The sequence below is a fragment of the Nannospalax galili genome, unplaced genomic scaffold (assembly GCF_000622305.1).
Source record: "Nannospalax galili isolate Female #2095 unplaced genomic scaffold, S.galili_v1.0 scaffold69, whole genome shotgun sequence".
NCBI lineage: Eukaryota > Metazoa > Chordata > Mammalia > Rodentia > Spalacidae > Nannospalax > Nannospalax galili.
In genome coordinates, this window is record NW_008360297.1 from 2,330,452 (window position 1) to 2,340,791 (window position 10,340).

Here is a 10,340-nt window from a genome sequence, read left to right on the forward strand (position 1 = left end):
CAGGAGCAGGGATGTTTTCCAAGCAGTTATGTATAGCAGCCTTAACAACACTGGCCAGCCTCAGCATACCACTTCACACAGTGTTCATTTACACTATCAAAAGTGCTCTGCAGGGTTTTAGGAAAAGTATCTTGAGTATAAACAAACAAAAACTATACTTGGAAAAACTGGGTAGAATTCACCTTCCCAAGAGAACTTGGGATTTAGGACACAATCTGCTCTCCTCTCCTGGCACTATGGTAGGATTCTTACCCCCAAGCCCTTGCTCCTTAGTGCTGGAAGCAGCTCTACTCTTACACGCCAGTTTGGCCACCTGAATGGAATACAGGAGCTTTTTGACAGCCAAGATGCCCAAGGTCTTCCCATTTTATGGCACCCTACACATTCCACTCATACTCTTTCCCCTTTCTCCTCCTCTTTCTGGATACTCTCTCCCAGCTCTCCCCTTAGACTCCCCCTATTCTCTAAAGCCTTTACCTGGTCCTATTTCTCAGCCTTCCCTTTGGACTTTCACTTTTCTTACTCTTATAGTCTTGTTGGACTAGCTTAGCCATGCCCTCGACACACTGAAGGCTCCCAAATCTACAGTCCCATAATCCCAGGTCCTTCCCTTTCCCCTCCCCACTCCTCCCTACTCCCCCTCCCCGTTCTTCTTCTTTCTTCTGTGTTCTAGGATTCATTCTATCCCTATCATCCTATTCAGATGCTTTAGCTCTTCTGTTAGAATACCTCAACATTCCTTCAACCTCTGACTACGATTTTGCCCAATTGAGAAGGCAGCATGGTGAGATGAAAAGTGTGTCATTTAAGCTCTTCTATAACTGAGGAAATGTGTCTGGATTACCCATCTCCACCTTCAGCTTCCTCATCTAGACGATATGACCAAAGTTTTGAGGCTACCATGAGGATTAGTTTGGTGTATGAAACTTTTTCTCAATCAGTCCTAAGTATGTGACAATTATAATAAACAATAATTATAATAATAATAAATGCATAATCATTATAATGGCAACAGCAGTAGCAATGATGAAGATAGGTAACCATGGACACATCTATGTGGAAAGCACCCTTCTGCTCCCAAAGCCTGGGTTGCATCTCTACTATCTTTTACTCTCATAGACTGTTTCCTTGTGTTTGTGTCCCACATTGGGTCTCCCCATTATCTGTACTCTAATTCAAGCAACTCTCCTTAGCTACTCCCAAAGAAACCTAATATGAGGGAGATCATTCCATTAAAATTCAAAACCAATAGTCTGGAAACTGTTAGACTGATTACTACTGGGTGAGGGAGAGTCAGCCTTACTTAAGATCTCTAAATGGGCTAACTAGAATTCAGTAGATGAATTTGTACCAAAGAACATCTGGGTACAAATGTTTGGCTGGATAGGACTTAACAGGTATGGTGGAATGAATGAGGTGGGGGGGCATCGGTGGGGGAGGGGGGGTCTAAATTTGATTAAGAACTATTGTATGAAAATGCACAAAAGCTCGATAAAATTTTTTAAATAAATAAACAAATATTTAAAACTAAAAAAAATTTGAAACCTCTAGGTGTTCAAGCATGTAACAGTTCTGTTTCTCTGCTGACTTTTTCAAAAACAAATGTGAAAATACTTTTTCCAGCTGTTTGGGGGTTATGAGGCCAGTCTAAACTGGCTCAGGACCCTGGGAATGGCCCTGAATAAGGGGGCTTCCATGGAGTTTGAAAGAACAAACAGGACCCAGCAGAACTGATGACAACAGAGACAGTGAGGAAACTGGATGTTCTTGGACCATGGATCTATGAGCTCTTTGTGGATATGATCGTCCCCATATCAATTTCAGGGTCCTCTGAGTACCTATTTTTAGAAATGTTTTAGCAATATCACTTATGACCTTATGTAAGTATTTTTGGAATTCTATCTTCTCAGTTTGAAGGTATTTTCATTCCTTAATTCTTAACCCAACTGAGTGAAATAATTAGCTTTACTAACTTTTCAGCAATTTATCTTTCTGAGATCCCTGCAGTGTCTTCATTCCAGAATTTCAATATTTGTAAACAGAGCCATATTCCTCCCATCAATGCCATTCACGCCTTCAGAGTCTACCCATGTGTGCTCCAAACCCTCATCTTTTCAGTCAGAATAGCCACATACCAAGGAAGTACAGGAGTCCTGATTTAGATGGATCTTAGCATAGCATCAAGCAATGAACTATTTCACTTCACAATATGGCCACGCAGTCTGGAGATATCCCCACAAACTAACTCCCCTTTCCCTCTTCTTGGTAAGCACAGAAAACAGTATCTTGTGCATGGCTCTCTGAGGCAAATCCAAGAAACTGGCTCACAGCTGGAAGTAACTGGACTACAACTCTAGAGAGCCCAGGACCTGCCTGGCTGCTTCAAGAACTAAAGGGAACAGCATCTCAGACACACCTGCAATCCATTTGTAGCAGCTCAGCACGCCCTGGCACCCCATTGAGAAACTCTACCTAAAAGATTGCCTTATTGCCTAAGAGACCAATAGAATGTTCATTCCATTAAATAAGATCTTCTCTTCAGAAAGTCCCAAGTCTATTTTTCACCTCAGTGTTTGGTTCTCTGAAATATGGTTCCCATTCAGTAGTCAGAGCTTTGTCATGCTCAGCGAGGAGGATGACCCAGTGGCCACAGTAGAGAATCAGGACCCATACGCACTCTGAATTTATGATTCAGCAGCCACAGCTTCTGACTCGCTCAAGTGAGATGACCTGTAGAAAACCACTAGATTCTGACAGACCCTAGCCAGACATGCTGGAAAGGAATATCAGAATGAGTTTCTGCTAGAAACCAAGCCCATTGTGAAAACTGAGACTTCCTTAGCAGATAGATTAAAAACAAGTTCTATAGGGGTAGCATGACAAAAGCCGTATGGTAAATTTTGGCAGATGCAAGAGAGAAAATAACTATAGGCTACAATACCACAGTGTCACAGTTTTGCATACCTATATGCAAGCTAGGCCAAGAAAGTCACCTGGCAGCTGTCCCTTCAGTGCCACCACCATGTTGTATGATCTAAAGATGCTAGGCCAGGCATCCTAGCTGCGTGGCGTTGTGCCTGTGAGTCTGCTTTTCCCATATGGCTCCTGATTCTCTAACACAGCTAGAAGTTTTCTGAACTGAGAGGAAATGTTTTTTTAAAAAGGAATGTTGGAACATAAGAGAAGAAAAAGAAGAGATAGAAAATATAGATAAATCTCAGAAAAATTATTTTTCTAACCAAGGACTGATGTGGTTTTTAATGTATGCTAAAGATATTTAAGATAAGCTTAGAAGGACAAAGATAATGTAACTGTGGAAGGATAAAGGGACTTAAAGAGGAGCATAATGGATATATGATAGGCTAAGCCCTAAAACTTTTATCCAAAAATTACACTCAAACACACCATTGATAAATCAAAAGATAATTATATTAAAAAGATTAAGTAATCCACAAAAAGGAAAGAAAACAGAAATAAACAGTAACAGGAATAAATAGAAAACTTTTAAATACAAACAAATAATTACATTAAATATAAATAGTATAAAACATAGCTATCAGCAGAGTAGTTACACCTACACACACACACACACACACACATCTTTTATAGATGAATAACTTGCTCAGTGTCACGTAACTGTTAGCAAGATCCTGAACTCTAGAGTACAGAGAGCTAACTCTAAGCAAACATAGGCAGGGTCACCCTAATGATGTTTGCTTCCTGCCCCAAACCTTTTCCACCCTGTGATCTGACATGGTGGACATATAATTTTTCTCATTTTTATTGTTGGAGAATTTCACAGATGCATATAATATGTTTTGATCAAACCCATCCCCCATTCCCTCCCCTGTGACGCTTTCCCTATGTCTACACACCGCTCTTCCCTCACAGTGTCGTGTGCTCTGCTTTTGTTGTTGTGATTTGTAAACCCACTGAGTTCACTTAGTGCTGTCCATGTGTTCATGGGTTTAGGACCATGTACTGCAGTGTGGGCAGCCTAACAGAGGCTGTATCCTTGAAGAAAACTGACTCTCCCTCTACAAGAAGTCATCAGTTGCCACTAATTTTTCACCTTGGGGTGGACTTTGTGACCCTACCTCCTCTGCTTCATGCTAGGATTATGTTGGATTTTATCTTGCACAGCATTATGCATGCTATCACAACTACTGTCAGTCTATACATGCAACTGTCCTATTAAATATGGAAAACACCATTTCCTTGTAGTCATCCACCACCTCTGGCTCCTAACCTTTCTGCCCCCTATTTGGTGGTGATTCCTGAGCTTTGGGAGAAAGGAGGTAAGACAGAGATGACCCCGTTAGGGTTGGCTACTTCACAAGTCTCTTATGCTCTCCACATTAACCACTGTGGATCTCTGTGTTAATCACCATCTACTACAAAAACAAGCTTCTTTGATGACGGTTAAGAGATGCACTAATCTACCAGTATAACTATAAGTCATTGGAAGCCAGTTTAATACTTTATACATTTAGCAGAATTTTGGTCCCCAAGGACCTATGACCTTTCTAGCTCTGGAAGGAATTCCAGTTTTAACTTTATGGAAAAATATGTACATCAAAACAGAAACACAGTCCTATTGGGTCTTAATAGCTCTAAGTAATTCATGTAGACTCTTATCCAGTGTAGCTAATGAGTAAGCCTCCCTGCTCATCTACTTGGAACTCTTCTTGCTTTGTTTCATTTCATTTAGTTTAGTTTTATAAATTGTCTTCCTGTACCTTGTCATTGCTGGTCAATACATATCCAAATCCTTATGATCCACCATCCATCCTATTGAACAAGACACTATCCCTCTACATGAAGTATGCTTGTCCCAAGCCAGTGGTCCCTCTGCCACCACCAGTTCTATGGCAGATTCCATGTCTATCAGGAGAACTTACACTACAATGTGGTAGCAGAGTGGCCCTTACATCTAGGCCCATCCTACCACAGAAAGCTCATTCACACTCTTGCTGTGTGTGTGTGTGGCTCTACTCATGGACCTGTGATGACTGAGTCTCCACCCTCTTGTAGCTGGATCACACCAAACATACTGGTTTCTCAGCTGTGATAAGCAGTCAGTGCAGGGAGAAACTAGAATTCACATATGGGCCTTTTGTGGCTTCTTTATACTGACCAGAAGTGGTCCTGTGGAGCCACCTAACTGCAAGGAACATAGAGACCTTGAAGGCAAATAAAATAGTCACTGAACCCTACTATTCTCTTTAGAACCCACTAACAACATTATAGTATCACTAAAAGGCAAACTTGCACCCAAATATTATCCAATCAAAAACTAAATTTTTGATCTACTAGCTACAATTATCCCCTAAGTGTCATTTAACCACATCTAGTGTAGGTGCCATAGTTTTCCCATAAGTCACATGTATTATTAGGCCAAGCCCATCTGGTACAGAGTGAATCTGCACTCTGAAGCTTAGCACACAGCTCATTCCTTCTCTTCTTCCAGAACATGGCCAGCCTGCACTGGGACGGAGATAGCAAAATTGGGACTGGCTTCTTCTTATACCCTACCTCCTGCTCCCATCCCCTGGAGCAAAGAGGAGAAATGATTTGTTCTGGAATAATCTTTTCTTGCCTTTCCAAAGTCTTGGTTGGGAGAAGAAGTTGAAAAGAGTCTATCTGTCCTAGTTATCTGTAACTCTTTTCTTGACACAGCCTAGAGTCACCTAAGAAGGGAGTCTCAGTTAAGGGATTTCCCAAATCAGATGACCTGTGAGCATGTCTTCTGAGAGCTGCCTTGATTGCCTTGAATAGTTCCACCCAGCCTACTATGGGTGAAACCATTCCCTTAAGCAAGTGGTCCTGGGCTGTATAGAAAAAGATAGGCATTAGCCTGTGAGTGAACCAGCAAGCATCATTCCATAGTGGTTTCTGCTTCAGGTTCCTGTCTTGAGTTTCTGTGTTGATTTCCCTCAGTGATTGTGATTGGGAAGTATAAGCCAAAGAAACCCTTTCCAGCTTCAAGATCACAAATTCTGAAATGTATGCACCTAGGAGTCAGAGGGTAGAGTCACCTTCCTCCAAGGAGCTCAGTCTAGACAGGCACATGTTCTACTCAACAGGGAAAGCTGGCGTGCAGAGCACACAGGATGCCTAGTCACACAGGACCTTGTGCTCAAAGCTTCCACTTGAGGCTTGGGGCTCAACAACTGCCATCTTGGATTTCTTGATAGTTTAAACTTTGAGTTTCCATTTTGTAAATTCTATGAGCTAAACTTTACTTCCCTCACTCCACTTCAATTTATACATTAAAGTCCTGACTACCAGTGCTGGGAATACTTGTTTGGAAATGGGATCATTGCAAATATAATTAACTTAAAAGGAGGCACTAAAGGAATGGAGTGGAACCCTAATTCAATATAATTGGTGTCCTTATACATAGACACACATTGATAGACACACTTAAAGAATAGTGTAGAGACACAGGGAAGAGGCTAAGAATGTCTGAGACCACCTGCAACTCAGAAAAGGACCTGGGACAGCATCTCTCTCGCTGTCCTCAGGAAGACCCAGCCCTGCTGACATCTCAGTCTCATACTTCCAGCCTCCAGAACTATGAGACAATGAGCTACTGTTATTCAAGCTACCCCAAACAACTTTAAGAAGCTAAGAGCAAATGAAACTCTGTGAGACAATAGGTTAAGCCCCAGGGGCGTGGAGCCTCAGCACTTACCTTCTCTCATGACACTTCTCCAGAGAGCAGGCTTTTGACTGTCTCTCTCTCCTTGGTGACTTCTGCCACCCTTCTCCCTATGTGAAGTTGTATGTTCTGAGATACATGGATGTCCAGTACTGAGTCACAGAGCCCACTCTAGATGCCTGGAAGAATCTTCATTTGTCCTGCAAGCATCCCTCTGCCAAAGTGAAAGAAGGTAAATGGCAGTTTAGAAACACCACGAAACACCACGACAGGTTTAAGGAAAGACAGAAGTGCAAAGAATGTTCTTTTCTATTTCCCTCCATTTTCAATTTGCACAGACCTATACAAACTATATAACCAGCTTAAGTCTAACACCCTTCAGGAAGCAAAATCACAGTAAGTGGAAGGAAGAAGTCTTAATAATTTTGAAGCCCCTGGTTCATCTTAAAGACTGGTACATTTTGAGCCACACCAGTATCCTTGCTAATATGTCCTTCATTATTTAAACAATGTTGAGTTAGTTGTTCCATAATCTACAACCAAAAGTATTCTAGTTAATAATAGCATCTCTGCCTTCATGAGAGTTTGAATTTTCCAAATTCAAAATAGCACAAAAATTTTTTGTAAAGAATAAAAACATATTCTGAAATAATATAAACTCTCTAAATTTTTGAAACATTCCTCTGGCTCATAATTTCTAAGCCATCTGAGTGGATATAAAGTGAATGCCACATTAAGATACATTAAGAGCCAGGCATGCCTACAACCCCAAAGCTTCGGGTAGCCAAGGAAGGAAGATTGTGAGTTTTAGGCTGGCATAGAGCATATTTCAAAAATCCCCCATTTTTAAAAAGATAAAATTCTAAATCCATTTTCTTTAGTAATAAACAACCTATCATGTTTTAACAGTGTCTGGTCAATGATACTAATGTATTTATATTCACAAACTGTATCAGTTACTGAATTTTTCTGTTGTAACTTCCAGTCTTTTTCTATGTTAAAACAATATCATCTAAGCACTCAATAAGCAATAATAATTCTAGCAGTAACAATACTTTGGGACAGAAATGAGGTGCAATAATTCCACACCATTCCTACGAAGAAAGCTGAATAACTATGACCCTACAATGAAATTTTAATTCAGGAGGCAGGAAGGTCAGAGTGACTACAGAGGGTACTAGAATGCAAACGTAGCACAAATGTAGAGGCACATTTAAGTTCACATGAAATAGTTGTATAAATCTTGGAACTGACAAAGCTGTCCAGAAATGTCATGTAACATGCCTTTAACTCCAAATGTCATGTAACATGCCCTTAACTCCAAATGTTGAAATTTACAACCTTCAAAAATGCATTCTATTTATACACCTTAATAATTTTATTTATTAAAGAGTAATTTGTAGGAAAATTAGTCTTGAATTATGTAATATTTGAACTAGGCAAGCCCTTCAGGAATGTGTACTCATACTCAATGTAGCCACTCACAGCCACCTCCTCTTTGGATTGGGAGCCAAGCACAAGGCCATGCCAGAGTATGTGTCTGGGACAGGCTCTCCTAGCTTCTTGGCTTGTCATCAAAGCCTGTCAAAGGGCAGGTCCCCATCACCAGCCTCCCAAAAGGAAAGTTGAGAAAACATCTTCTGAGGAGCTGAGTAGTGGCCAACACACATATCCCCATCTCACACCAGAGCAGTCTCTGCAGAGTGATGGGCCAATGCTAGACAAGACCCCCAATTCTCAGCATCCTCATTCCCTCCTGAGGATGCCTGAAGTCTGGGCCTGGGCAAGACCTGCCTGGAGAAGCCCTCCTGTTTGCCCTTCTTGTCACATGAAACACATGATTTCATCATATGAACTGCCTTTTGAGAGAAACACATACTCCCCCTACATTGAGCAGACGCCACACAGATTTGGTACATCATTTGTAAATGATTTCAGAGTTTATTTGTCTACTCCAAGGAGATTACTGGATTTTCCAACTGCATTTTAATGTAATTGCTTCCATGTTGCATAGGAAGTTTTGGCAGCAACAGCAATCATCATTAATGTCTAATTAGATGGTGGGAGGTGGCATCCCTGCTGGACACAGACTCTGTGCTGAGGCGGTAACTCATCAACCTTTGTACCTCACTATGATCCTATTCAACAAGTCCATTGAGCCTGCAGGTACCAAGTGGAGTTCCTGCAGAAGAAACAGAATGAGCAATAGACAAAGGTCTTGCCCTCAGCAAGCTGATAGTTTCTACAATTTGACTTTCATACTTTTTTTCTTTTCAGCTTCTTTTTTTTGAGACAGGGTCCCTTTGTAGCCCCAGCTGGCCTGAAACTAATAGACCAGGCTGGCCTTGATCTCATAGAGAGCCACCTGCCTCTGCTTCCCAAGCTTCAGTGCTGGGACTAAAGGCATGCCACCATGCCAAGCCCTTAATAGTCTTTTTCTTAACATTTTTTTGTTATTTTTATTTTATGTATATAAAGTGTATTGCCTGAATATATGTAAGTACACCTGTGTTGTGCAGTGCCTCTGGAGGCCAGAAAAAGGTGTCAGGGGGGCAAACCTCTCGGCCTACAGCCACCACTGCTTCCTGTTCCTCTGCATCCGAACAAACCCCCAGCCTCTTTCACCCTCCCAGCACCCCCACCCACTCCTCCTCCTAGGCTTGGTACAGGCCCATTTCTTGTCTGGTCCTCCTAGGCCTGGTCCCGCCCTCACCCCCCTTTACTTCCCTTCCCCACCGAGTCTCTCCTCCTAGGCTGGGTACAGGCCCATTTCTTGTCTTGGCACCTCAGACACAGGGGCAAATCTCTCGGCCTACAGCCACCACTGCTTCCTGATCCTCTGCATCCGAACAAACCCCCAGCCTTTTTCACCCTCCCAGCACCCCCACCCACTCCTCCTCCTAGGCTTGGTACAGGCCCATTTCTTGTCTGGTCCTCCTAGGCCTGGTCCCGCCCTCACCCCCCTTTACTTCCCTGGTTGGCACAGCCACCAGCTTCCTGAGACCAGCACCTATCCTGAGCCCTTCTCCCAGGACAGTGCAGCCCCCAAATTCTTGAGGGCAGCATCTTTCCTGGAGGGACCCATACCTTAAGAGAAAGCCTGATATCATCTGAGCCTCATCTCACTTGGGCTTCTGTGGGAACTCCTGAAGACAAAAGCAATTAGACCACTCCAATACAAAATCAAAAGAGAGAACCTGAAGCCTAGACCAGCTAGCTTTTCATGCCCAACAAGAAAACCACAAAGGCACATAAAGTTTACAAAAAGAAAGAGATCTAAACTCAACAAAGGAAGGCTTGAGTCACACACAAGAATCAGAAACTATGAAGGAAATTCACATGTCAGAGTCATAAAGAAAAAACAATAACATGAAAAACAAAAATAATATATCCCCACCAAGTACCAATAGAGACCAGCTAATGCCCAACAAGAAAACCACAAAGGCACATAAAGTTTACAAAAAGAAAGAGATCTAAACTCAACAAAGGAAGGCTTGAGTCACACACAAGAATCAGAAACTATGAAGGAAATTCACATGTCACATGTCCAGAGAAAAAATGATAACATGAAAAACCAAAATAACATATCCCCACAAAATACCAATAGTTTTCTAGAGGAGTACAATGAGAACCCCCTAGAGATAATGCAGGACATGGAACTCAAAAGAACAATTAT